Genomic DNA, 26739 nt, shown 5'->3' with positions numbered 1-26739 from the left:
TGGTAACATCAGTGAAGTTTCTGGGCGTGACTATTCGAAATGATCTCAAATCGAATTTTCGCCTTGTTAGACGCAGTAGGTTACACTTACTAATATTGAGAGGTAACTGCCAGTCATTACACCAAGAATTATTTTCTGCAAATCCTCATTGATTTCTTCATAACTTTCGTATGATACTACTTTCCTGTAGACTACAGCATCATCGGCAAACAGTCCAGAGCCGCTGTCAATACCATCAACCAGATCGTTTATGTAAATCGTAAAAAGCAGAGGACCTATTACGCTGCCCTGGTGCACATCTGGAGGTACTCTTGTTTCTGTTGAAGTTAGCCCGCTCAGGACGACATACTGCTAACTGTCTGTTAGAAAACTTTCTATCCAACCGCATATGTCTTCGGATAGACCGTAAGCGCGCACTTTTTGTAGCATGCGACAGTGCGGAGCTGAGTCGAACGCCTTTCGAAAGTCGAGAAATATGGCATCAACCTGGGAGCCGGTATCTAGAGCCTGTTGTATATCATGCACAAAGAGGGCCATCTGTGTCTCGCATGACCGCTGTTACCTAAAACCATGCTGGTTTCTGCAGACGAGCTTCTCTGAGTCTAGAAAGGTCATTATTTCTGAACACAAAATATATTCCATGATTCTACAACAAATCGATGTCAGTGAAATTGGCCGGTAATTATGTGCATCCGATTTTCTACCCTTTTTATAGATTGCTATGACCTGGGCCTTCTTCCAGTCCCGTGGAATTTTCCGCCGTTCCAATGATCTCTGATAGATGACGGATAAGAATGGTGCTATATCTGTAGCTCAGTCAACATAAAATCTTACGGGGATACCGTCTGGACCAGGTGCGTTTCTGGCGTCTAAGGGTCTTAACTATTTTACAATCCCAGATACACTAAACACTATGTCAGCCATCCTTTCGTTTGTTCCATAATTGAAAGCGGGAATTGTGCTGCAGTCCTCCATCGTAAACGAGTTTTTGAAAGCTAGGTTTAGAATTTCGGCCTTCTGCTTATCATCATCAGTTACATTACCCGTACTGTCAGCAAAAGAAGGTATTGAGTTATTTGTAGCGTTCATAAATTTTACGTACGACCAAAATTTTTTGGGGTTATTTTTAGAATCTGCGGATAAAATATTGCTTTCAAATTCGTTAAAAGATTCTCTCATTGACCTTCTGACAACTACTTTCATTTCGCATAATTTCTGTTTGTCAGAGGACAGTCCACAAGGAATTAAAAGAAAAGATATACGTAATTACATTCATTGAGAACAGTTGCGAGTAAAGATGTACCGTGTAATGCATACACCCTAACAGGTATGTGTCTCAACAACAGCGAATACTTAGGTATAGAAGTGAGTCGTTACTTTTGCAACCCTATCTATTTTCAATCTAGCTGTACTGGACTGCTGTTGTTTGAAATTCTCAGTACCGCATAGTTTCTTCATCCTTTGATAAAATACAGGAGCACTTTAATTGAGATGCTGATCTTATCAGTACAGGTGCTACCTTGAAATTCTGTGTAACATGAAGAACTGATTGTTTCAGACATTTACTCGACAACGAAAAACAAAGCTGTCTGAGAGATGTGACTTTCCTTTTGTACTCGATACTTTGGAAGGCATTACGCAGAGGCCACAAAATTTCGAAACTTCGAGTCCTAGAAAACACCAAACGAATTTCACAGACGGCATGCTTTCCGCGTGATTTGCGGTCTGCGATATTGCGAAGGGAAAGCGCCTTCGAACCAACTGGGCATAGTCGAAAGATTACTTCGGGGCTTGCAGATATCTTGTTGCGAAACTAGAACTGAAATCCATTACTACACAATTGTGTCCATATTGTTTCATAACGAACAAAATCTCTACAGGATAGCTCTAACCGTCGTACTGCAAGAACGGTTGAGGAGGAGGTGCAGACTTACTTTGTTGTGATCCAGGTGGATTTATCAGTCGGTCTGTTGGAATGCCCCTGAAACAGAAATAGATTTAATTAAATAAACCGCATGCATAAAAAGACTTTTAACACCTTTTAATAACAAAGTTATCGTTTTCTATTCAGCAAGAGATTATTCAAGAACCTACCGATATCATCAGCGACACAATAACAATGTAGATATCAGCTTTCCCCTGTTTAAGCACGTAATATGAGAAAGTATTTTATCTGTCTTCTATTTAAAGCAGTCGTAGACTGCACACAGGTCTTGATTAACTCAAGAGTTGATAAAGAACTTTGTGCAACCACTGACTGCTTTTTAAATAGTAGCAATGATAAGTTTGTTGTACCACCACGCCAAGATGGAATGGAATAATTTTTATCTTCTCTTTATTCTTTCTTATTACATATTTCTGTTATGCATTGCCATCTCCTCTGTTGGATCATTTCGTATTAATTGTCTCACGACCTTTTGATCAGTTGCCAACTACGAAACACTGGACTACCTTTTCTTCTTTCACCAGTAGTCAGAATTCGGTGTAATGATGTCACCACATAAATGTCACGGTTTCTATCACTGGTATATTTGAATGGTAGCGCCGTTATTCAAAGATAAGTGTCAAGCAAGACTGAACATTCTGGGCGGTCTTTACAACATATCACATTCTTTCTTAATCACGTCTTTCCGAGTCTTCCAAGATTTGCTAGTTTTCTGGAGTTAAATTCTTTTGACACATTAACGAATATATATACGTACGTGTGTGTGTGTGTATGTGTGTGTATGCATGTTCCACATCTCCTCTAAACAAGTGGACCCAACCGAAATTGGTGCACATATTCCTTACTGTCAGGCACCAATAGCTGTGGGAATAATAGCTCTCTATCTATCAAAGTGATGGGGGGTGAAAAAGTAGCTTAGCCCGTGATGCCTGAATTCCCAGACTTTATTCACCCAGTATTTGTGAATGAGGGCACTGAGCAACTGGCAACGGACTTTACACATAATTTCAAACCTTAACGAAATTTTTCTAGTTGACAATCTCGAGAATATGCTGAAATGAAAAGCAAAAATCGCTAACTACTTTTCCACTCTTCATGCATGACGTTATAATCTATTACTTCTTTACTACTAACTGTATTCGCGACGCTTTTTGCAGACAGTATGCACATACAACACTGAATGTAATTGCAACACGACACCATTGTATGACACATAGTTCAGGAGATATGGCTACATAAACAGTGAGATGAATGAAAAGCTGTCGCATCGTGCATGACGTTTAAATTTATTACTTGTTTGCTACCGACTCCATTCGCAACAGATATTTCAGGCAGTATCCACATTTGCCGCTGAATGTACTTACAAAATTGTACCGTTGTAATTCAGGAGACAGTAATTCAGGAGACATGTTGTCATAAACATTAAGCACAAGACCAGACGCTGCGTGGTAAAGCGTCTACGCACAACTAAAAATAAATACCTGGGCAACGACGGGTCTCTCTGCTAGTAACGAATCGATCAAGAATTCTGGCTGACCAATCCTCATTTCGTTGTTTCCCGGTGATATTTAAACTGTCAAGGACCAATATTTGACAGTCTTCTTGCCACAGATTAAGCTTTCTATGATTCGATATGCACAGTAGAACGTAATTTTTTTACCGCCAATAAAATATTTTTCTTGACGTATCTCAATTAAACTACGGGGAAATACGTAAGCAGTAAACGAAATGGCAGTGTGTTTACGACATTGTCGTCGAAAGCACACACAGTTTGAAGCCCATTTCGCTATCCCGGTTTAAGTTTCCTTGATCGGTTACCGCGTGAGACAACACAACAGAAGTTTATTTTGTCACAATAAGGAGAGTGGCATTGTCCGACGTGTTTCGTAGGCAAAACCTCACTTTGAGTTACTGCACTCCTGTTTATATTGACGCGACTGCTGAAATTTTTAACCTTGTTTCAGTCGATTGGCATCTAAAATAATAAACTATCTACTCATTCGCACTTGAACAATACGAAAGTGACATTTTCTTCGAGTAACGAAACAAAATGTATACTGGGGAACATGTACCGCCACTTTAAATATAATTTTCTAAAGTATAATTTTAACTGCAGAAGATATAAAATCGTAAAAATGAAGAACTGTTTTCATTAACACCTATTTGCTAGTACAGTAGATTTCTCAATCGTCACAAAAGATAACTAATATTGCAACTACTCCCTTGCTTCACTGATTTCACTGATTTCTTTGATTTATTTCCGTGAGTATTATAGCGATTTACTTGTAACAAGACGGGTGCATGACTCATTCTATACCGAGCAAGACAAAAAATACTTTGCGGATTGGCCAATGTGGTCCTTATCTCAGTCCCAAATCACACTCTCCACTGTTGTCTACCCTGGTGCCCAATGCTGGTATAAGTGCCACATTGGTCCACTATTTCTGCTTCCAACTCTCCATAGATACACCAAGAAGAAATGCAGACTATAAACGGGTATTCATTGGACAAATATATTATACTAGAACTGACATGTGATTACATTTTCACGCAATTTGGGTGCATAGATCCTGAGAAATCAGTACCCAGAACAACCACCACTGGCCGTAATAACGGCCTTGATACGCCTCGGCATTGAGTCAAACAAATCATGGAAGGCGTGTACAGGTACAGCTGCCCATGAAGCTTCAACACCATACCACAGTTCATCAAGAGTAGTGATTGGCGTATTGTGACGAGCCAGTTGCTCGGCCACCATTGACCAGACGCTTTCATTTGGTGAGAGATCTGGAGAATGTGCTGGCCAGGGCAGCAGTCGAACATTTTCTGTATCCAGAGAGGCCCGTACAGGACCTGCAACATGCGGTCGTGCATTACCATGCTGAAATGTAGGGTTTCGCAGGGATCGAATGAAGGGTAGAGCCACGGGTCGTAACACGTCCACTGTTCAAAGTGCCGTCAATGCTAACGAGAGGTGACCGAGACGTGTAACCAATTGCACCCGACACCATCACACCGGGTGATAGGCCATGAGGCTGTAAACAGAAACTGGATTCATACGAAAAAATTAAGTTTTGCCATTCGTGCACCCAGGTTCGTCGTTGAGTACACCATCACAGGTGCTCCTGTCTGTGACGCAGCGTCAAGGGTAACCGCAGCCATGGTCTCCGAGCTGATAGTCCATGCTGCTGCAAACGCCGTCGAACTGTTCGTGCAGATGGTTGTTGTCTTGCAAATGTCCCCATCTGTTGACTCAGGGATCGAGACGTGGCTGCACGATCGTTACAGCAATGCGGATAAGATGCCTGTCGTCTCGACTGCTAGTGATATGAGGCCGTTGGGATCCAGCACGGCGTTCCGTATTACCCTCCTGAACCCATCGATGTCATATTCTGCTAAAAGTCATTGGATCTCGACCAACGCGAACAGCAGTGTCACAATACCATAAACCGCAATCGCGATAGGCTATAATCTGATATTTATCAAAGTCGGAAACGAGATGGTACGCAATATAACAACGTTTTACCATGCACGCCGGTTAACTGCTGTTTGTGTATGAGAAATCAGTTGGAAACTTTCCTCATGTCAGCACGTTGTAGGTGTCGATACCGGCGCCAACCTTGTGTGAATGCTCAGAAAAGCGAATCATTTGCATACCACAGCATCTTCTTCCTGTCGGTTAAATTTCGCGTGTGTAGCACGTCATCTTGGTGGTGTAGCAATTTTAACGGCCAGTAGTTTATATTAATATGTCCGGAGAACTACCGCTGTTGCTCGGGAAAGTGATAACTGACACGGTTGCTTTATGACAGTGAACACTGAAGTGGCTAAGTACCGATGACCGAGGGAGGTGGCGTAACATTTAGCACACTGGACTCGTATTCGGGAGGACGACGGTTCAAACCAGCGTCCGGCCATCCTGATTTAGGTTATCCCTGATTTCCCTAAAACCACTTCAGACAAATGCTGGGAGGGTTCCTCTGAAAGAGCACGTCCGACTTCGTTCCCCACCCTTTCCTTATCCGAAGGTACCGATGACCTCGCTGTTTGGTGCCCTCCCACGAATCAACCAACCAACCGATCAACCAACAGTTGCAATACCTAAATATGCAAACAAAAGCTAAACTAAATATTCAACGGGCTCCCCGTAGCGCACAAAACAAGCAGACGAGGTATACTGCTGTCATATGGTACACCGTCCCTTGCTACTGCGTATCCACACCGCCCCCCCCCCCCCCGTCCGCTCCTTCATCACCCCTTCTCACGCGTACACCAAACATTCCTCGTGCGGTGGTACAGCCAGACCTCAACAACAAATCCACTCAGTTTCCCCAGTGACGTAATTCGCACATACCCCTTAGGGGAGATATGGCTGCAGTGTCCGTAAATAACATGCGGGAACAGAAGTTGGAGACGTGATTGCGTGTCCTATTAGCTTGAGGTGACAAGGAGGGCTCCAGTGTTAGAACCCGAATCTGGCCCCACACGAGAATAATGACGACTGCTAACAAGCAAAGTGGGCAACATTCTATGTTACAAAGAAAACTTGAGAATAATTATTTAAATGAGCACAGGTTTTAAATATACCACATCCTTAAAACGGACACAAACAGTTCTGAAAATATGTGATTGTTTGTTTTAATAGCTATGAAAACACTTGTAAGGTTTAAAACGAAAAATTTGAGGCGCATCCCATTAGGAATAGTATGGAGGTCAAGAATTCATTCATTAGTTATGTAGTGCACGAGCCTCACATTTTTAGTTTTAAATCTTACAACTAACTTCATAGCCATTAAAAATTTGCAGTTACAAATTTTCAGGTCTATTTGTATTCGGTAACGAATTTGTTTGTTGCTTGCAGAAATTATTAAATACTCTTCAGTCCAATTTAAAAACACGTTATAAAAAAATTTATTTTATTTGAATAATTATTTTATACTTTTTAGTCACACATGCATTAAAATTTGCAGTGGATTTTAACCATATTGATGAGATTATAAGAGAGACTTATTTCAGTGACTTTTCACTTGATAATATCTGAAATAGAAAAGTACTACACACACCTACTAATAATTTATCAACCTGCATAATTGACATTTTCCTAAAATAATACAATGAAGTAAACAAAAAGTGATTTATTTTACATGATTTTTATTTCATATATATATTCTGGGGGGTTCAGATCGAGGGGAGAGGAATATATATATATATATATATATTCCTCCCCGCCTCGATCTGAACCCCCCCCAGAATCTGTTCTTCCCCCTCTTCCTGTCCATCTGTCCAACCCATCTCCTCCCCCCTCTCACTGAATACTCACGTTCATTTGCACAAACACCTCATGAAATACATTCCAGTAGAGTATACAAAAACACTCCAGTTGTGCAAAGCAGCCTAGATGTCAGGCGTTACCAAACTTAGCCATTCCCATTACTATGCATAGTGAACAGCCTCACAAGAGAGCAGAGTAATGCTGCTTTGTCACATAGTTCTGAGCTATGTTTAAAATTTTCAGTCTCTAGCTCATCGGAAAGTTAGTTTAAAATCAATGCACAATTTTCACTCAGCAGACAGAAAGACAAGAAAGTGAATTAATAGAAACGTGGTGAAATTGAGCTACGCTGACGAAACGTGGTGAAATTGAGCTACACTGACAGAGAGTAGTATTACTGAGGACAAATGCAGCAACTAGAAGTCGTCTTGAAGAGGACCGTTGTAAAGATGGTAGGAATTTCGATTTTGGTCGTTTGTTCATATGGGGGGAGCGGGCCAAATAGCGAGATCATCGGTCCAATCGGATTAGGGAAGGATGGGTCAGGAAGTCGGCTGTGCCCTTTCAAAGGAACCATCCTGGAATTTGAATGAAGCGATTTAGGGAAATCACGGAAAACCTAGATCAGAATGGCCGGAAGGAGGTTTGAACCGTCGTCTTCCCAATGCGAGTCCAGTGTGCTAACCACTGCGCCATAATATTTTAGTTTCAAAATAATGTGGCGTAATGGCCAAAATGAATTTATTCAATTATTTCCTTCGTTTACCTCAAGAGTTGTTTAAAGACCAGCAAGAGTATTTTATTTTGCTTTAGGGCAACTATGGCAAATGTTTAAAGGAAATCTTTTAAGACCAGCAAGAGTATTTTATTTTGCTGTAGGGCAACTGTGACAAATTTTTAAACGAAATATTAGATCACATTCTTGAATGGGATTCGTAAAGAGAATAGATGTTTTATGCAGTACAGCAATGGGAACCTCTTTCATCCTTAATTGTGTAACTAAGTAAGTATTCTGTCTCTGTTGACCTAGATAACGACGGGACATTAGACTGTAAACGTAGTATTGCTACTCCTCTTAATCCAACCTTCTCCGCAGCTTGTTTTCGCTCCCACCGTCTTCGTCGTCGTCGCCTGTACTGCAATATTACCGTCTCAAGACGTAGCGTATAAGCTGCTGTACATGTCACAACAGTAATATATTATGTAATTACATCGATTAATAATGTCGATAACTCGACTGGCGAAGAGTAATCCGTCGATCGTATTCCTCGCTGGTGGTCTCCATAGTTTGCGACTATTTCGCTGAAAAAACAGCCATTACGGATGACTACTAGGGGGTTGATTTATGAACTTAGTCAGCAGCGTCTTGCACTGAAACGCGAGCTCGTTTCGAGCTTTTAAATCTCCCGCAAACGCCCTCCACGAACACAAATTGTTTCTATTTACGTCTCGAGTGCAATAACTGCCGAGAGAGAAACTGCAGCTACGTTCTGCAAAACAACCCGCACATTACTTCACGGGTGCCGGAAGTCTCAACGAGAACAAGCAGAACAATATTCTCCTGCTAAATTGTAGTTCATCTTCCATTATTCGTCATGCGTGTAAATATGAATGCACAAAATGCAAATCTCGTTTGCGTTTGTCGACTTTTTTTTAGAAAGTTCCTAATTAACTTCGCGTAATGTTCCAACACACGGAGTCGTCCTCTCGTACATTCAAAGATCCTGTGCAGATTCCTGTTCCGACGTGCTGGCAGTGATCCGTTTCGAGAATTTATCTGCCCATTAAAGCTGACAGGGGCAACATTCCGAGCTGCTTAGAGTCAACTGCTTACAAACGTTATTTTGCAGCTTATAAGCGAGTGCCGTTCATCTGCGAGAAGTTATATCGGTGCCGCAAACTAATCATGTCCTTCCAGTCAAATGCAACACTTCCTGCAGGTCATCAAGAAGGGAAGAGAAGATGACCTGATAGTTAAGTATGGAGTGTAACTACTAATGGTCACGGGTAAAAGTGTAAATCTCTCATCATACAGAACGTTGATTTGAATACCACAATTCTTTACAGCTCATGTTTCTGTTGGATGTGGTATGTCCTTGCTGTCCTCTGATCTTTGAACTGACTTACCCAACTACTAATAGAGACAGCCACAACTTGACTTTTACTCCTCACAACGGCAGTAATCAGCATTTTTCACGTAAACAAGGATTGCCAGATGGGGAAGACATGTTAAGTGGCAGGCAAAAACCAGTACGCACCTCCCCTTCCCCCTAACAATCAAACTCCCTTGTATAAAACAGCTTAAGATGTCTTATTGGCGTTTTATTACCTTAGCAATGAGTCAATGTGTTAAATATTAGATATTAATCAGATAAGCGAGATGAAGCTTCGAAAAATTTTGACTTATCTATAAAGTTTGTTCGCACTATTTCTTTATTTTGAAATTAATTCCAATCAACTGTATTTGATGATGTTCATTTATTTCGACCGACTTTCTAAGCCCTGATTGCTTCATCATCAGATGCGCGCTGTGACAATCAAAACTGTTGCCCACCCACGAAGTACAATGCCGGAAAGAAATTAGTACACCTTTCAGAGGTTTCCAGTTCACTCACGACTTATTGTTGTAACAGTGCACATGGAGGACATGAAACGATTACACTTACAGATCAATAGCTTGAGCGGTTCTGAAGTACCAGGTACCAACCAGTGATAAAACACCCATATTTATATGTGGGGTAGCCTCCACGAGTGGTAATGCAGGCGCTGACACTGCCATCGAGTCTATCGTACACATGGGGAATTCTGTCCTGGGATACAGTATGCGACTCCTCCTCGACCTGTTGGCGTAGTTCTGTAAGAATTGTTCGTTGAAGAGTCACAACAATCACTTGTGTTCGATTGGAGACAAGTCCAGGGATCGTACTAGCACCTCTTGCAGAGCACGTTGAGTTTCATGGGGCGTGTATGGGTGAGTATTATGCTGTTGGAACAATACATCATCTTCCTGTTGCAAGAATGGCAAAAGAATGGGTCAAACAACATTCTGTATTTACCGAGCCCTGGTTATCGCCCCCCCCCCCCCCCGGGAAACATCAAAGATGGACGAGAGTTGTAGCTTATCGCACCCGAGACCCTAAGGCCTGGTGTGTCTTGCACTCAGTGTGGCAGCACTCACCAGGTCTACGTCGTGTGCGCAGGCACAACGTGATTCCATCGCTGGAGACTACGGCGCGCCGATCCTTTCGTGGCACCAGTCGACACGTCGCTGATGTGGCTTGACTGGAAGACATGCTAGAGGTGTGCTTGCCCACAGTTCTACTGCTAATAACCGGTGCGCAACAATTAGTGTTGACAAATCTGGGCTTACAACACCTTCATCCGTGCTGTGGCAGCTCTACAATCAGTCACAGCTGCCCTTACAATACGACGATCCTGGCGGGCGTCTGTGATGACTGGACGTTCAGAATCTCGTCTACAGTTGCGAGAACGTTCACTTGGCCACTGATACTTGCACTCTGTTACACAACTGGTGCAGGACGTCCAATTTGTGTGGAAGTTCTGCGAAAGGACCATCCCGCCACTCGGAAGGCCACAATTTGGCCCATTTGGGTTGGCTGGGTTGTTTGGGGTGAGGAGATGAGACTGAGAGGTCATCGGGCTCATCGGATTAGGGAAGGACGGGGAAGGACGTCGGCCGTGCCCTTTCGAAGGAACCATCCCGGCATTTGCCTGGAGCGATTTAGGGAAATCGCGGAAAACCTAAATCAGGATGGCCGGACGCGGGATTGAACCGTCGTCCTTCCGAATGCGAGTCCAGTGTGCTAGCCACTGCACCACCTCGCTCCGATGGCCCTTTTCAAACTCACTCAGTTGACTGTGGAAAGCTCGAGTGCGTCTCGATGGCAAAGTTGCCTGCTTGCTTCACACGTCTGCACTACACTGAGCCTTTTGGCTGTGAGCATCCCCTATTAAAGGGTAGCTATGCCACCAAGATCTCTGTTGGCCGATGACGTTCACACTATTATCAGTACATCTGCTATCACCCAGGTTGCCTGCCTCATGCCCTCGTAGATGGAGCCGGTACCTGGCCTAGCTGAGGGGAGAAGACACCATGCCGCCATTGGCATCCCGGGAGAATAATTGAGTATGACATTTACGTCTCTTCTGTATGAACGTCAAAGTTAGAGACCCCTAGGAGCCACCTGGTCAATCTGAGATACAAGGCCACTTTTGTTCCAAAATTTTAGTCATTGAGTCACCCCGCCATTCTGCAAGGCATGAAGAGGCCGAACAATCGAGCACACATTGCACTAGGCCTGTGACAACTTCATGTTTGTTAATGTGCATTTGGTACTCCAAGAGTGGGAAGTTCCTGCTGCGTTCTCTTGTTTTTCAATTAAGTAAACTTACCTTCGTCTAGCACATTGACAACAGCACTAAGTTGTTCCCTTCATGTAGTTTTCTGAAAGCAGAGACTTGAGGAAGAAGAAATGTAAGTTTCGTAACTTTTACGTTATGGATGCCACACGATTGGTCTCCCAACCGCCATCTGTTACTGATGGATACATGCTTGGTCTATTTTGGGAAATGTAACTTTCGTAGTCTGCTGTAGCCCAATACACACTCTGTGCAACTCACTAGCTGTTCTGGAACGCAAATTTAGTTTCCCATTTCATTATAATTTGAGATTTTATCTCATTAACGTTTGGTAGACACACTGCCCAGATAAGAATAACTTGTTGAGTTTTCTCCATGCCGTCTTCCATACCATTTGGTGCCTCCCCACAGTCTTACCGTCAGTACGTGTGATTTCAGCCCAGAAGTTTAGAAAGTTTCGCTCTCTGTTAACTACTTATGTGTTGTGTCCAATAAGGACAGTATATAAGTCTGTTACAGTTAGATGGTTTCTATTACTAGACCATTTAAACTGCCCTACAATTTTTCCGCTGTTAAGCGAATCATTGATGATAAATATAACTGTTGCACACCTAAACTTGTTGTTAGCACTGGGCCTGTGTTATCGTTACGTAGAGTGGCCAAACTCTAGATCATTTTCTTGTTATTCATTGGAGGTAACGAGCCCTGCAGTCGCTCGCTTTGTGTGATTGGAAGTCTTTTTATTGACTAGGGAAAGCTGGGTCGGTTTTGCCTAGGACTGTAACTTTACAGTGTGTTGTTTCATGACTATTTGGCTAACGACCTTGCATTATTCAGATGTAATAAGCAACAACATTTTCTAGCAACGTCATACCATAAGGCAGATCTAAGGTTGGCTGGCCACACGAACAGTTCAATGGTATTACCGTTACGATGGAATGAACCATATTACGACATGGAACTACACTTGCGACAAACTAAACATTCCCTAACAAAGTGAGGATAAATATTTTATGGCAGTCTCGTACAATACCTATCGGTATACGGGGTGGTTCATTGATCGTTACCGGACCAAATATCTCACGAAATAAGCGTCAAACGAAAAAACTACAAAGAACGAAACTTGTCTAGCTTGAAGGGGGAAACCAGATGGCGCTTGGTTGGCCCGCTAGATGGCGCTGCCATAGGTCAAACGCATATCAACTGCGTTTTTTTTTTAATAGGAACCCCCATTTTTATTACATACTCGTGTAGTACGTAAAGAAATATGAATGTTTTAGTTGGACCACTTCTTTCGATTTGTGATAGATGGCGCTGTAATAGTCACAAACATATGGCTCACAATTTCAGACGAACAGTTGGTGAAAGGCAGGTTTTTTAAAATTAAAATACAGAACGTAGGTACGTTTGAACATTTTATTTCGGTTGTTGCAATATGATACATGTACCTTTGTAAACTTATCACTTCTAAGAACGCATGCTGTTACAGCGTGATTACCTGTAAATACCACATTAATGCAATAAATGCTAAAAATGATGCCCGTCAACCATAATGCATTTGGCAATACGTGTAACGACATTCCTCTCAACAGCGAGTAGTTCGCCTTCCGTAATGTTCGCACATGCATTGACAATGCGCTGACGCATGTTGTCAGGCGTTGTCGGTGGATCACGATAGCAAATATCCTTCAACTTTCCCCACAGAAAGAAATACGGGAACGTCAGATCCGGTGAACGTGTGGGCCATCGTATGGTGCTTCGACGACCAATCCACCTGTCATGAAATATGCTATTCAAACCGCTTTAACCGCACGCAAGCTATGTGCCGGACATCCATCATGTTGGAAGCACATCGTCATTCTGTCATGCAGTGAAAGATCTTGTAGTAACATCGGTAGAACATTACGTAGGAAATCAGCATACATTGCACCATTTAGACTGACATCGATAAAATGGGGGCCAATTATCCTTCCTCCCATAAAGCCACACCATACATTAACCAGCCAAGGTCGCTGATGTTCCACGTGTCGCAGCCATCGTGGATTTTCCGTTGCACAATAGTGCATATTATGCCGGTTTACGTTACCGTTGTTGGTGAATGACGCTTCGTCACTAAATAGTACGCGTGCAAAAAACATGTTATCGTCCCGTAATTTCTCTTGTGCCCAGTGGCAGAGCTGTACAAGACGTTCAAAGTCGTCGCCATGCAATTCCTGATGCATAGAAATATGGTACGGGTGCAATCGATGTTCATGTAGCATTCTCAGCAGCGACGTTTTTGAGATTCCCGATTCTCGCACAATTTGTCTCTACTCATGTGCGGATTAGCCGCGACAGGAGTTAAAACACCTACTTGGGCATCCTCATTCGTTGCAGATCGTGGTTGACGTTTCTCATGTGGCTGAACAATTCCTGTTTCCTTAAATAACGTAACTACCCGGCGAACGGCCCGGACACCGAGCAGCATACATAGCACACGCCCGTTGGGCATTTTTATCACAATAGCCATACATCAACACGATATAGACCTTTTCGGTAATTGGTAAACGGTCCATTTTAACACGGGTAATGTATCACGAAGCAAATACCTTCCGCACTGGCGGAATGTTACGTATACCACCTACTTATACGTTTATGACCATTACAGCGCCATCTATCACAAACCGAAAAAAGTGGTCCAACTAAAACATTCATATTTCCTTACGTACTACACGAATATGTAATAAAAAATGACGGTTCCTATGACATCCGTTGAACCTATGGCAGCGCCATCTAGCGGGCCAACCATATCGCCACCAGGTTTCCCCCTTCAAGCTAGACGAGTTTCGTTAGTTTTAGTGTTTTCGTTTGACGCTTATTTCGTGAGATATTTGGGCCGGTCACTATCAGTGGACCACCCTGTATATTTTAGAAACTTTAGCATAGGGCCTGTCGAAAATGAAGTGCTTATTTGTCCGTATAGATTGTGATAGTACGGTTCTATATGAATAGTTACAGCTATGGATAGACATCTTCAGATACGAATCACTTTTATTACACAAGTAACGGGTCGATTTCGGTACTTCATATGTTGTACTAACACATACTTGTCGACCGTAACATTTTCGACATAGATCGCTGTTGCTTAACTGTAAAACGATCCGTTGCTGCTTGGTCTCGCCTAAGTTATCTCGTGGTAAGAGAAGTCGACGCACTCTGCCTAATCTGACTGGCTTAGTTTATTACGAACTGGTCCAACGAGTTGGAGACTCTGCGACTACCTCCGGTAATAAACATGGCCATTTCGCCAGAAGTCCGAAATACTTGTCGCAGTTAAACTGTAGATAAGTGACATGTCCTTAATCCAGCCTCATCTGATTATTTAACCTCCTTCCTCAGAATCCTCACCTGATTAACACGACTCTCAAAAACCAACAATAAATCGCTGCTGTCATTATTCTACTAGGCATCAGACTCGTCCCGATAATCTCCAATCGGCATAGCAGATTGTATTCGTCTTTTTTTGGTAGCAGAGAAAGTTAACTTTGATTCAGTACCGTTAGTCTGCAGTACACCATAAAGATTTATAAATAAAATCCAAAAATAAAAAAAAACAGCCCAAGTTCTTCTGACATTGCTTGTCAAAAGTACTTTTCATAATTTTCCTGAGAAATGTGTATGATCGTTGTAGTTTAGGAGAGGGAGACAGAGGGAGCAGTCTTAAAATATTGGCATACTATCAATGGCAGTATAAAAACATGGAAAGAAAGTGTGCTTATTCTATTTCTTATTTGGTCTTTTAACTGAACACGTTTCACATTTCTATTTATTTTTCAATCACAGTCTACGTTCATAATACACTGTTTAATCACTATCTGTGTTCATAGTTACCTATCACATTAACTAATACACTCTCCCATACTTACTAAGTGCGTTCTGAAGATTTTATGTATGATAATAATGTACTTGCAATTAGCGCTATTAGTAAGCACGGTCCTAAACTTTCCCACCTGGTTTATATGTGCAGCTCTTGCGACTTTTTCCGCTGAATCATTTCTCTCTTCCGAGATTTAGGATGTGCGTGCTTCTGGGATTCTTGAGCTGTCACCATTGTTAGTACTATAGATTTTAGTAAAATAGCACCAGATATCGTTAGCTGTCTTTTTTCTGTTTACTAGTAGATTTTATATGTAAACAATTCCAGGTGCTCGTGTATCCTCCCGGTTCTACAGTCGTGGTCCATGAAAGATTTTCGTTCTTTACTTTTGTTCAGATCTGCGTTGGATATTATCAAAGGTACTTCCGATACCGTTGGACGAAAGGCCAGGAACTAAGAAGTGTCATACACTACGATCGTACGAGCATAAAGATTCACCATCCGACATCCGATCTAGAAAGCCTTCATTGTATGATGAGTCTGAAGTGCCGCTCACGATAAAATCAGCGAAGACTGTACACTTTCGCTCTCTCTCAAGCTTTAAAATTAACGGTTAGCTGACGATACACCAATAGGATGTTTGTAATTTTGTATATTTAAGGCACGAGAAGTTTAGAGCTCAAAAGTCAGTCACCCGAAGCTGTTAGATGCAACTCTCAAAAATTCTCGCGATACGATAAACCGCAATCGCGATAGGCTACAATCCGACCTTTATCTAAGTGGGAAACGTGATGGTACGCATATCTCCTCTTTATACGAGGCATCACAACAACGTTTCCCCAGGCAATGGCGGTCAACTCCTGTTTGTGTATGAGAAATCTGTTGGCAACTTTCCTCATGTCAGCACGTTGTAGGTGTCGCCACCGGCGCCAACCTTGTGTGAATGCTCTGAAAAGCTAATCATTTGCATATCACAGCATCTTCTTCCTGTCGGTTAAATTTCGCGTCTGCAGCACGCCATCTTCGTGGTGTAGCAATTTTAATGGCCAGTAGTGTAGCTTGATGGTGATTCGATGAACCCTCTACGAGGCACTTAACTGTGAATCGCAGAGTAATTATGTAGATGCAGATCTAGATATGTGGACAGAGCAGCCTGATTGAATGACTGGAGTCTTTTTCCCACCCGAACTCATGACGATCCTAGTCGACGTGGAGAAAGAGGTCTGCTGCATATCAAGAGAGCTCACGGTTGCACGCTGGTGGTTTTCTAGTTGATGCAGTGCACTGTGCGATATACGTGCGGTGCATTGGGTGTGTTTGAGAACCACAGAATATGCACGAGAGTGTTCAGCTACCATTTGTGAAGCCGTTGTTGTTTATTGATGGCACAGTTCTGGCGTTTCACTATGCCATTTTCAGGCACATGGGTGAAGACAACAACAATAATAACGTTGTAACTACTTAACAAAGAGGCCCTGTAAAATCTTTGAGATTAATTATATACTGTTAATACATAGTAGTACTGTATATACCTGATCTCTTAAATTTTACACTGGCCCTTTACTACGTAGTTCACACCGTTATTATTGTTGTCTTTACACAGGTGCCTGATATCAGTAACATCACTATTGTTATCATGCAGTGAATGTATTGACTGAGTCGTGCTACTGGTGTAGTCTGTTAAGATGACGCAGTGAAACGCCGAAACTGGTCACATAAACAAATTACATTCAAAATATATGTGGCGAAACATGCGCTGTATCATTTGAAAGACATGGAGACGAGCGAGGGTGTCCGGACTCACCCCAGTTCACTGCCACTACCGCCACGTTACTGTAACGTGCCTATGCGTAGCATACAAAGTATTGCGTCATAATCTAAGGCTGAAATTAAAAATTAAAGTAGCTTTTCCAAACTTTACCAACACAATTTGAATATATTAATGTTAAAATTGTTAACACTCGGATTGACGAATATGTTTCGCTAAATACATTGTTTTATGTGAAAAACAAGTGGCGCTAAATAATAAAGTTAGAAAGCCAAAAACTGTTCAGAATGTGCATATGTATGTTGCCAACAACTGTTGCAAGCCTCAACTTCATCGGAGAAACATTTTGGTCAAAATTGGAGTTTTTACGAAAAATTTAAGGCGCTAAATATTAGACTCAGAAATATGAAAATTCGTGTAAAGCTTCAGTTTGATATAAAAACATTGTCTGTTATCCCATTTACCTTCCGCTAATAGTTTTCAAGTAATTTACTAAAAGATAAATTTGGAACATAAACATCCTTATTTGTAATAGATTAGGTATCATTTACATTAATGATAGAAAGTTCTGATTACAGCACTTAATTACATCCATTAAATAATAAACATATAACAAGTTTGAGGACTTTGATGTAAATAACAGTAAACATTTCACTATAAGGACTCTTAAAGAAGTATTTCAGAGTAGTAGTTCTACTGTCTGTTTCGTTCTAAAAATTCTAGCCGGCAAAGTTTAAAAGCAATGGAGCTAAAACTTTTCTGTAATTAACGCCAACTTAACGCCATTCATATAAAAATTACGGAGACTGTAAATCGATACACAATAGAGTTATTAAATAATGTGTGTGGGAAAGTAGCCATTTAGATGCTACTACCTGGGCAAAGAGCGGATGACGGCCGTCCGCTGCACCGATATTACTGTAAATGCAGCCAGAGAGGCAATGACAGATACCCTCCGCACCCAGCTATCAATCGATCCGCGTCAGTCAAACGCCAGATTACGCGCTGCGTAGGATGACATCACAGCCAGTCCATTGCTAAACGCATATTTTCGGTACAAACAGGAAGTAAAATCGCGAGGACTGTACACTGTCCTGGATCACTTAGATTTCACGGAAGTAACTGTTTGTGTGCATCTCATAATGTTAACAAAATCGCTTAGCGAGTAGTGACATTATTTTCCACTTTTGTGGCGAGAAATTAACTTTGATGATTAGAGGTCAGGGCGAACAACCATTCATTTGGAACTTACCGTAGAGGTCGGCTCAGAACTGCTCATAGTACTGTTCTGATAGGGACTTTATTATTATTATTATTATTATCAGGAACATTACTATGTTTGTACGTGTGAACTTTTATGAGTATATGAATCAGATAGAATGGAAAACTTTTATTTATAATCATAGTTACTGATCCCGCTGAGTAAATAGAGAGTAGAAACATTTCTTTCAGTGAGCACAAGACGAATGTGGAGTTGCAGACTGGAAACTATGGTCAGTATGTTCTCCATCGCTTTCTGGCTGTGTGCAAAAATAGTTTTCATGCTCTTCTAAAAAGAAGGCGAAGCTTCAAATTATACTATTTAAGCCTGCGTCCCACATATAGACATGTTCGACACAACGTATTTTCAGGTTGGAGAGAAATTGTTCAAGACTGTTATCTGAGGCTAATTGCCTCTGTGTCACAACCATACAACATTATACAGATGTTGATGACTGACGTCAGTTATGAACAGAAGGGAATTTCAGTCACTGGAAACCATCCTTTAATGAAATTCTCCCTTGTTCCCGGGTTCGATTCCCGGCGGGGTCAGGGATTTTCTCTGCCTCGTAATGGCTGGGTGTTGTGTGATGTCCTTAGGTTAGTTAGATTCAAGTAGTTCTAAGTTCTAGGGGACTGATGACCATACATGTTAAGTCCCATAGTGCTCAGAGCCATTTGAGCCATTTGAAATTCTCCAGAAAATTGGATAAGTATCTGGCTGGTACATAGTGATGTAAGATTCTCCGTCATTGTGAGACAGCTTCGGAGAAGCTGCACGATTTCATCTATCAGCGATCTCTTTCCCTGGAGAAAGATGGCAATTTACGTATTCCACTTAACTATCCGACTACTTGTTGTATAGAGTGCTACAATGAGCAACGGATGAGGAGATGGGAGGAAAATGCAACTCATACGGTTTCTCCTCCACGTGTGCGCTGTGAGAGGAAGCACTGCAAAAGGAAGCGGCAGTGAGAGGCAAAAACGCCTCTCGTGGCGGGCATACATAATGGTAGTGCTTCTGCGAAGAGCCCAGCCGTCTTACAGGGAGTCGCCTAGTGTGAAGGGCACTGCAGCGTCCCACGCCATGCCCGCTGGGAACACGAGAGCGACAAGAAAGTGAAACGTGGAAACCTAATACACACGTCTTTCATTCTCGGAAACAACGGGTAGCTTGAAATTTATCTGAGGTAGGCAAAATTCCATTAATAAAGTAGCCCTTTTCCAGGCTTCAAGTAAACTTTATAATTCGAGTAAACTTTATAATTCGAACTCGTATGTATAACCTGATTCAGTTAACCGCGTAATAGTAATTATTTCATTCAGTATGAGTTGCAATTAACAGAAGCATCTCTCCTGGGTTGTTGTCATGCACAATACGCATGTGTAATTTATTCCAAAAAGGTTCGTCATGTCACTGATTATTCTGAAATAGAAACGGCAATTAAAACAACTTGGAGACAACCATCTGTTTAACACTATTCTTTACTATTATATTGCATTGCGTTCTTAATGTCAATAATTCAATTTAAAATAATTTATATAAAGATTTATTATTCAGAAAGAAGCTGTCGGTTATACGTTTGAAAAATCGTGATTAGTTTCAGTAAAAATATGTTAATTAAATGCAATTAACAAAAATATGTCAACAAGCATAAAATTATGTAATACTTCACAGACAGAAGTTACTGCAAGTAATGGCCACATTCCTTAATGGAAATACTTTGTTATCAACTGAGGAAAGAATAGCAAATTTTGTTTAAAATTTGTTTCAAAATCTAGTAAAAGGGAAGAAAGTTGCAAATTCTAGAAATTTGAAATTAACCTGGATAATATATAATATCGTTTTTAAGCACTAAAACAAGATTCCAAAAAACATGTTCTTTTGTTGCAAATGATGCTTTAGTTAGATTACAATTTAAAAAAGACGTAAATTACTAAAACTTTCTGGTGTACACAGTGAGATAACATAAACACGACAAGCACGCCAACTGCCGGATTAGTCATCAACACGTCGTCAATGTATTCAGCTGCATATTCTAAAGTACTGTTGCCACAGATGTTCTTTGATGGGGGGTGAATTCAGTCACCGTCTTGTTAAAATAAGCTTTCTATTTATTTATTTTTGAAGTTTGTTTTCAAGATGATGTTTTAGAAGAAAATAACTATCAAGCATTCAAAAAATATAAAGCGTTTAGATCAGTACGAAGATAAACCATTCACCTCAGACGAAAGGCAAGGACACATATTTAGCATATATGATTATTTTTTCTCACTGAGAAGTATATAGTTTATACACATACCAAATATGCGCTTACGATAATTCACGTTCAAGATTTTGGTTAATATAATTTTGTTTCATGACAGTATGCGGACAGCACCCGGAGTGAAATAATACGATTTTTGTAGTTAATCTGGGAACGATAGTTACAAGTTTATAATGGTACTTGAATTACGTAACCATTACGCCACCTCAACTCAATCTCTCGATACTGTGTTTCTGTAAAGTAGTTGACATATTTCTGAGACAACATTCAGATTTGATTTCAATAATGTAGAGGTACTTTGATACGTCGATACGTTTCTATTGCAATGATAATATTATGTATTTTCTTTCTTTTGTCACTATGATCTTTGACGTACTTGTAACTCTGATTTTTAGGCGCGTAAGCGGTTGTTATTTAGAGAGTCGATCGTTATGTTGAAAAGACGCGGAAAGACGCATAACGTAGTCAGCTTATTAAACGTGAACTTTAACGGTGACTGTGAGGAAGATGTTTTCAAGTATGTTTTGTATTGTGAAGTGATGTTTTGTGTGTTACGTTATATTGCAACAAAAGCAATAAAAAGGAAGTGTAACTTAAATTCGGAGTGCTGATTACTGTTTTTACATCACAATTGTCCTAACTTTCAAAGGTCAAATCTTCAAGAATGGTTTGTGAAACACATATATAAAACTTTTGAATATAGTGGAATAAAACCTAGGCCTCTTTGCATCCGAGCTTGGAATCTTCAACACCTAGATTTTCAACGATTGAGCCATGATTTTACAACGAGACCAGCATGGGAAACACGAACAGATGAATGCCTAGTTTATTCATTATTACATGAAATGACTTTATTAACTGTCCTCTAATGACACCTGCCACATAATAACATTGTTGCTGCCCGAAAATGCAGTATTTAGCAGCGTGAGCAACACCACAATCATTATTAAATTTTGACCTTTGTTGTGGGAGGGTTGTTAGAAGTTCTAGTCTCTTTTCGCAAGTTTGCTTTGGTGCAACATGGTTTTGAATACTTAGCTATTTTCAGGTAGAGTTGTGAACAAGCACCCAATTATATTGGATCCCAGGTATGTTTAACGTGGGATAATACGACATAACGTGGATCACATTTCTTGAGCGTTCGCACGCCGGCGTTAACTACCAATTTTAACCCGCGTTTTCGCGTGTTTCCTACAGTTCTTCCTCGGGATATCAAAAGTCTTTCTAAGTCAGGAATAGAAATTCTTCCATACCTAGTTCATAATATCAGACACGATTACTCCCGTAACCAGGAGTAAGGCTGTAATTCTTGGATTTCTTTTATGGATTTGTGCCTTATCGAAACTGGTATGCTCTCTATTTTATTATATACTGTGAAACTAAATGATTCAACTAGTGTATTCTATACTCCGCTGTTATCTTCCAAGAAAGCCCACTGGAACATAAGGGTGATTCCTTTTACTGGAACTTAACAGGAACACGCTGAAGATACAGTTATGTCTGTATCAGTACCTCTCAAGCGTAGTTACAGAAAAAGCAAACAAGTGGCCCGTTTTTCTCCCAGTCAGTATCGTAAAGGTCGTGCAGTTACTTTCTGCAGCATGTTAATATTTTATGATGGAAAGGGATTCTCATGCAAGAACCAGGCTCTGGTACTTCGGCAGGCACTCATGTATTGACTGAGACTTCAGAGCACACCTCACAAAACTAACAAAAGTTTTACTGCTAGCTGCGCTCTACGAAAAAGAAGTAAGAGAAACTCGATATTTCTAACAGGCAATGAGAGGGTCCTTTTTCTTCGTTATGTATTCTACACTAATCGATATGATTTTGATGTTTTGTGCAATTAATATTTTGTAAGCCTGATCAGTTCAAGTGCTTCTGAATTAAAAATGATTGACACAACGTAAATTATCCAGTTTCGGGCAAAATTTTACAGACATTACTAGAAAACCGATCTACGAGGGAGTGATGAAAAATAATGCCTCGGAAGTTTTTGTTTTGTTCTCAGTATCGGCTGAGGTATTATATGTCATTCATATTACTCCTTGATTCTCCCGCCCGCCGACGCAGGTTGCAACCCTCTGCCGGTGGACGGCTCCGAATTGTAGCGCTTAACATGGTGCTGGGTTATGCAACTATGTCGATGCTTGAAAAACAGTGTGCCGTAATCGGGTTTCTAACTGCAGACATCATGCCTGCAAACTAAATCCATAGAAGAATGAAAACTGTGTACGGTGATGATGGTATCGACTTAAGTAATGTACGACGTTGTGTTGTTCGTACTCGTAGTGAAGGAAGCTGTGTTGCTAACGTCAATGTGTGTGACAGATCTCTTGAATACCGGAGTGGCTGAACGGTTCTAAGCGCTACAGTCTGGAACAGCGAGACCGCTACGGTCGCAGGTTCGAATCCTGCCTCAGGCATGGATGTGTGTGTTGTCCTTAGGTTCGTTAGGTTTAAGTAGTTCTAAGTTCTAGGGGACTGATGACCTCCGAAGTTAAGCCCCATAGTGCTCAGAACCGCTTGAACCATTTTTTGTGACAGAGCTCGGATTGGGCAACCGCCTACGGCAACCGACGAGGCTGATCGAAATCACGTTGATGTACTCTCGTCGGATAAGACAGACACGGCTCTCGGGAAAGTGTGGTACGTTACGTGATCGTTTATAGGGCATCACTGTAGAACTGTGATATAGAAAATTGTGTGCATGTTGGGTGCCTCTATTTTCCCTGATGTGTTCATGAATCCGATTCTGATGAATCTCGTAGTTTGCCGTACCAGATCTTCCACTCAGAGTCGTGTCACGTTGAGGCTAGCATCCTTCGTTACGAGCACGGACAACCCGACATCCAAGTTACTGATGTCGGTACAATCCTCACCGTACACAGCTATCACTCTACTATAGATTTCAATTGGAGGCACGTAGTCAGCAATTAGAAACTCGATTACAACACGCTGTTAATCAGTAGTTTGATTCCACGCCAGCGTGTTACATGTTACAATTCGGAGCCCTGTAGCGTCAGAGGGTTGCAATTTGCGTCGGTGAAGCGGGTGACTCGACTGAGTAACACTCTGATCAGCCAAAACATTATGACCACCTACTTGTTAGCCGGTATGTCCACCTTTGGGACGCATAACATCGGCGACACGTCGTGGCATGAAGCAATGAGGCCTTGGTAGATTGCGGGAGGGAGCTGTAAGTACCTCTGCTCACACAAATAACCTAATTCCCCTAAATTCCTGGGGAAGAAGGGGGGCGATGAGTTCTGACGCCACACCTTCCCAAATGTGTTCGTTCGGTGTCACATCTGGCGAGTTGGGAAGACCAGCACATGAATTAAAACTCGCCACTGTGTCCCTCGAACCATTCCATCACACTGCTGGTCTTGTGACATGACGCATTATCTTGTTGAAAAATACCACTGCCGCGGGGAACATGGTCGTCGTGAAGGGGCGTACATGGTCTGCAATCAGTGTACGATACTCCCTGACCGTCATGGTGCCTCACACGAGTTCCACTGCACCAACTGAGTGCCCACATGAAACTTCCGCAGAGCGTAATGGAGTCGCCGCCAGCTTGACTCCGTCGTACAGTACAGGTATCAGTGAGCTGTTCCCCTGCAAGACGACTGATTCATTGGTTCATCGGCCTGATGAATAAGATACCGGGATTCATCAGACCATGCAAAGCTCTGCCAACGTTCAGTTCTGATCGTCATGTGCCCAGTCAGTCGTAGTTGCAGATGTTGAGGTTTTACGTTGAAAGAAAAAATGGTTCAAATGACTCTAAGCACTATAGGACTTAATATCTGTGGTAATCAGCCCCCTAGAACTTAGAACTACTTAAACCTAACTAACCTAACGACATCACACACATCCATGCCGGAGGCAGGATTCGAACCTGCGACCGTAGCAGCAGCGAGGTTCCGCGCTGAAGCGCCTAGAACCTCTCGGTCACAGCGGCCGGCTAACATTGGCACATGAATGGGATGTTGGCTGCGTAGGCCCGTCGCTAAAGAGTATTTGGTGCAATGAGTGTAGGATCCTCCGAGCCTTCACAACCTACCATCAAACTCAGATAGATCGCGCGCTTTCCGCATTATACACACGGAAAGCACGCTCGCTATCAGTCATTCCTCGCCAGGTGGCGCTGCTATCGCTATGCTATTGCTATGTCATTCCATCTGCAACTGTGTGAGCGACTTTTAGTAAACAAATACGTAAATTCACGCTTTTGTACTTGTTTACTAACAGCCGCTCAGACAATTGCAGATGGCATAATATATGCCGAGAAAAACGGCAAAAGAAAAACACAGAAAATATGCCACAAACAGCGACAACAATCTTAAAATTGTGCTGTAACGTATAATAAATAAAGTAGTATGGAAGTATTCACATTAAACAATATTTAAAAAATAAACAGTACAAAAGTCATAATGTTTTGCAATATTTTATAACTATGATATTTCCTGTATGTGTTAGGTTTAATGAATCCATTGATGACTGCGAAATTTTTCGCTCAAACTAATTTGGGGAATAAATAAATCAATAAATAACAAGTATTTCGCGTCAAGGCGGACTCACAATTCCCATACTGTTGTTTTGTATGAAAACACGGACCAAATGAGGGAGCTCTAAGATAAAATTATTATCTCAGCCTATACTGTGAACGAAATAAAAAATTCCGAGGCACTATATCTGGGTACACCCTCGTATGTTATTCAGCTCAGCTTAGACAGAACGTCTACAATGAACTTGTCACTCCGCTAGTCACCGATATTGCAACGTCACGCGGGCGGCATACAACAAACGTCAAACTGCCATTGAGTGTAGACCTATTACATGCTTGGATGTGCAAGTGATTAGCATTTAAGTGCAACTGCGCAAAGTAAGTAGGAGTAATACGATCTACATTCTGGATGAAAGAAAAGTTACCCAACGGAATTCTCATCTGGGAACCGTATTTGTATGTTCGTTATTTGGGAGAATTTCATGTTATGTAAGAAGGAGAAACGTCTGCCTTCATATACTGGGGTTGTAAACCACCAGGACAGTGGCTCTGGTCTTATTCCAACGACTTGTGGCACTGAAGCACAATATGAAACACTGCAACACAACATTAATTTTGAAATACTGGTTGGTTATAATTAAACTTCCTTCACTTGAGAGGGTCCGCATGAAACGAGTGATCGCGGGCACAGAAACTTTGTCAAAATATTCGTAAGAACATCCGAAAGAGAAATAACGAACAGGCTATTGAAAAAAATTGTTTTTATTTTCATAGGTGGCAGGGCAATATTTGTTAAATTGAGTGCCATTTTCACGTTCAAGTTAAGAAATATTGCCAAATGTGACGACAGTCTCCATCCACGACAACCTAGAACCGCGCTAGAGATAAAAGTCCACAATCGATAAAGTCTACTTTGAAATAACCTTCCTCCAAAATCGTAAGTTTTCAGAAACTAGGGAAAGAGTTCTGCGAGTGAGTGTATGGAATGTAGGGGGCATGGGCTTTCCAATGGTTAAAGAACAGAATGGAATTGCTGTAGTTACTACACTCCTGGAAATGGAAAACAGAACACATTGACACCGGTGTGTCAGACCCACCATACTTGCTCCGGACACTGCGAGAGGGCTGTACAAGCAATGATCACACGCACGGCACAGCGGACACACCAGGAACCGCGGTGTTGGCCGTCGAATGGCGCTAGCTGGGCAGCATTTGTGCACCGCCGCCGTCAGTGTCAGCCAGTTTGCCGTGGCATACGGAGCTCCATCGCAGTCTTTAACACTGGTAGCATGCCGCGACAGCGTGGACGTGAACCGTATGTGCAGTTGACGGACTTTGAGCGAGGGCGTATAGTGGGCATGCGGGAGGCCGGGTGGACGTACCGCCGAATTGCTCAACACGTGGGGCGTGAGGTCTCCACAGTACATCGATGTTGTCGCCAGTGGTCGGCGGAAGGTGCACGTGCCCGTCGACCTGGG

General features: G+C 41.8%; 1 protein-coding gene across 1 annotated transcript in view; it reads right to left on the bottom strand.

Moving 5' to 3' along the window:
* The window catches only part of LOC126281863 (ras association domain-containing protein 10-like), a 1002113-nt gene that overhangs the window by 483529 nt on the left and 491845 nt on the right, over positions 1–26739 (bottom strand). Inside the window, exon 3 of the mRNA XM_049981129.1 lies at positions 1935–1981. The gene's annotated coding sequence lies outside the window, so the exon portion shown is untranslated. The remainder of the gene's footprint in view (positions 1–1934; positions 1982–26739) is intronic.

The sequence above is a fragment of the Schistocerca gregaria genome, chromosome 7, assembly GCF_023897955.1.
Source record: "Schistocerca gregaria isolate iqSchGreg1 chromosome 7, iqSchGreg1.2, whole genome shotgun sequence".
In the NCBI taxonomy this organism is placed as follows: Eukaryota; Metazoa; Arthropoda; class Insecta; order Orthoptera; family Acrididae; genus Schistocerca; species Schistocerca gregaria.
The sequence above is the reverse complement of the archived record's forward strand: the minus strand, read 5'-3'. Positions and strand labels throughout refer to the sequence as shown.